A 3,565-nucleotide genomic window follows, 5' to 3' on the forward strand; every position below is an offset into this window, starting at 1 on the left:
GTTATATGTTATTTTTACTACTGTAGGGCTTCTTTTTAAATTTGATTTTTGTTGCCTTCATAGATATTTTGAGCTTATACTGAATTAGAAGGCACATATTTACTAAATAATTCATCAGTGAGGCAGGAAGATAACTTGGCAAGGTTCTTTTCCCCCCCTCAGGCTTATAAATTCCAGAATTTTTGCCCCACCTATTTGGCACATCTTTTCTTCTTCCTTCTTTCTGTTTTTTTTCTTTTTCTTTTTCTTTTTCTTTTTCTTTTTCTTTTTCTGTTTCTGTTTCTGTTTCTTTTTCTTTTTTTTTCTTTTTCTTTCTTTTTCTTTTTCTTTTTCTTTCTTTTCTTTTTTTTTCTTTTTCTTTTTCTTTTTCTTTTTCTTTTTCTTTTTCTTTTTCTTTTTCTTTTTCTTTCTTTTTCTTTTTCTTTTTCTTTTTCTTTTTCTTTTTCTTTTTCTTTTTCTTTTTCTTTCTTTCTCTTTCTTTTTCTTTTTCTTTTTCTTTTTCTTTTTCTTTTTCTTTTTCTTTTTCTTCTTTTTTCTTTATTTTTTTCTTTATTTTTCTTTTTCTTTTTCTTTTCCTTTTCCTTTTTCTTTTTCTTTCTTTCTCTTTCTTTTTCTTTTTCTTTTTCTTTCTTTTTCTTTTTCTTTTTCTTTTTCTTTTTCTTTTTCTTTTTCCTTTTCCTTTTCCTTTTCCTTTTTCTTTTTCTTTTCCTTTTTCTTTTTCTTCTTCTTTTTCTTTTTCTTCTTCTTTTTCTTCTGTTTCTTTTTCTTTTTCTTTTCCTTTTTCTTCTTCTTTTTCTTCTTCTTTTTCTTCTGTTTCTTTTTCTTTTTCTTTTCCTTTTTCTTCTTCTTTTTCTTCTTCTTTTTCTTCTGTTTCTTTTTCTTTTTTTCTTTTTCTTTTTCTTTTTTTCTTTCTTTCTTTTTTTTTCTTTCTTTTTCTTTTTCTTTTTCTTTTTCTTTTTCTGTTTCTGTTTCTGTTTCTTTTTCTTTTTTTTTTTCTGAAGAGCAGAAATAACAAGATTAACCCTGAGACACACACAGAAGAAAATAACAAACCAAGGGAAATGCTGTGACATATTTTTCCTAATCTTTTAATGGTGGCCCAGTCCTAACCCCCTGACTCTTCTCACTCAGTTCAGCTCGTTCTGGATCAGTCCCATACATAGGATTGCTTCTGATCCTCGGCATGTTTCAGCTGACGGCCAGGGCTGCACAAGAATGCATGAGAGAACCCTCTGTCCTTGGCATAAAATGGCCTGGTGTTAATCATTTCTCACCAACTGACTTTTTTTTATGCCTTCTGACTTTCCAGATCATCTGTTTCTCTCCTCCTGGTGCTCTCAAACACCACATTTTGGTTGCTCCAGGGACTCCAGCCACTCTCTGTAGTGTTTCATGTCTAGCAGACTCCCGGTAGCCAGCACCTCCCTGGTAAACAGGGCTCTGACAGACTTTGACTGGCTCCAGTTTGTGCAGCTGCACTGCACTGGGAGAAGCAAAGAATATATTTCATTTAAAAGTGAAAGAAAGGCTACCTCAGTAACGTGATCTGTTGCAAAACTACACTCTCCTCAGAGGGCAGTCAGGTAAAATCCATTACACAAAGAATTTCAAAGATTCTTTTTTCTAAAGTTGTCAGTAACAATGCAGCCCATTGTTTACATTTTAATTAACTTCTGTTTCACTGGTTTTTAAATAAGATTAATTAACCTAATGCTTTCAGCTGAATTATTGCGAGCTGAAGCTATTCAAGCCTTAGTTGAGATCTTCAAAGAGTAGCACAGTTTGTTTAGGTAGAGGAAGTCAAATTAGCAGTACCTTTATAGTGATTTAATAGCTCATGGACACTGAAGTGATGAGAAATATTTCTTGGAAAACCTTTCCTCAGCAGCCTCTGGTCTCAAAGGGGTTTTCTTCTTTACCTCTACAGTACGTACAACTGTCACAGCTACCTAGAAAATAAGGAAAAGGAAATTTGTGCTGTATAGCAAAAGGCCAACATCAGAAAAACAGAACTATCCCTCTGCTTGTGCAAAAAACAAAGAGCACACCTGTCCTTCAAGTTCAATTAAACTAAAAGCAAAGAAGATACGCTGAGTGCCACTGTCCTGTACTTACTACACTCCCACCTGTGATTTCACTGCCGAAAACTTAACTCCCACCAACAATTCTGTTGCTTTTATGCTATGCTTTTCAACTATGGCTTTCCATACAGTTACTAGCAAATATGCAGTAAGTGTACGTAGAACTGGGGGGATACTGCATAACAGTTTCTTTCTGAGAACAACATTGCACACCTAAAAGGAAGTATCTGACTGACTCATTTATAGGGAAGATATGTATATATAAAATATGTCTGCATTCGTGAATCCCTGATATGCATCAGTATGGTTTCTTGGTATACTTGTAGAGCCCTAGATCTTTGGCTAGGACTACAAAGCTTATTACACAACACAGGAAACATGTGAAAAGGGAGTTTCAGGCCAAATTTGCAATGTGCCACTCCTAAACTAGTGACGTGCTGATCTGATCTTCCAACATAAATTGTTTGCTTTAAATTATCCCTCCTGTCAGTAGCACAAAAGTGCTGTGACAGCAGCTAGGAATTGGCAGGAAGAGAGGAAGTTCCCAGCTGTGCCATCTTTTTTCTAGCCACAGATACTACATGTACTTTACCTTTTTGCTTGCCTTCTTCACAATCTTCTCATGATCCCCAGGCCCTTCCTGTCTTTTCAACTTTTATTCTTATTTTGGCATGTGTTTTTCTACTTAACTGAATCTTCTGACTATCTGTATAATTCATCAGAAGAGCTAAATCAACCAAAGGTTGATCTACCCTTGCCCCATTTCCCGGAGAGCTCCCGGAGGAAAAAAAAAAAAAAAAGTCATCCCTTTCTAACAGGATTTCTTGCCCAGTCTGGCAGGCTCTTGACAGTCTTCATACACTCATAGGCAAATCTGAAGAATAGCTTGGCATCCGTTCCCACATAGCAGTGATGAGTTCACACAGGTAAACTACCTGTTACAGGTACTGGCTAGACTGAACATTGAGGAACTTAGAGATTCTTTCCAGCTGTGATGAAGGTTGAAGTCTTATGTCCATTCTACGCAGGAAATGACCTGCTGAAATGTATTAGTCTCAGAAAAAGTTTACTTTTTTCATCACACCCTTTGAAGATAAAGCAGTCAATCACCAGGCTTAACAAACTGGAAGAATACCATCATCATCTGGTAACCTCAAACAGTAATGCCTTGTCCCCTTGCACTTTTTTCTTTCACAAACCAAAAGCATCCATGCTCTTCACTGATGCATTTTCACAAATAAATATTAAAAGCTAGATAAGATCGCCTGTGGTACCAAAACCATCCTGAACCTGTCAGTAGCATGAGGAGTAAAGGAAATATTTTACTTAATTGTCATCAGGTTACGAAGCCATTCTAATGAACTGACTAATCCCATGGGCACATTACTAACTCCAGTCCTTGATAGTCCTTGGCATGATTTGCTAAGGAGGTTGGGTGAATTGGAAAGGAGTTCCCTAATAATAATAATAATAATAATAATAAT

At 35.6% G+C, this 3,565-nt stretch overlaps 1 long non-coding RNA gene across 1 annotated transcript; it reads right to left on the reverse strand.

Moving 5' to 3' along the window:
• Positions 1-1,815: 1,815 nt before the first annotated feature.
• LOC121064557 lies at positions 1,816-3,131 on the reverse strand. Its single transcript, XR_005816549.1, has 2 exons — positions 2,674-3,131; positions 1,816-1,949 (listed from the first exon to the last, which is right to left on the reverse strand). It is a non-coding gene; the product is annotated as an uncharacterized LOC121064557 (long non-coding RNA).
• Between the last annotated feature and the right edge of the window lie 434 nt (positions 3,132-3,565).

The sequence above is a fragment of the Cygnus olor genome, chromosome 1, assembly GCF_009769625.2.
Source record: "Cygnus olor isolate bCygOlo1 chromosome 1, bCygOlo1.pri.v2, whole genome shotgun sequence".
In the NCBI taxonomy this organism is placed as follows: Eukaryota; Metazoa; Chordata; class Aves; order Anseriformes; family Anatidae; genus Cygnus; species Cygnus olor.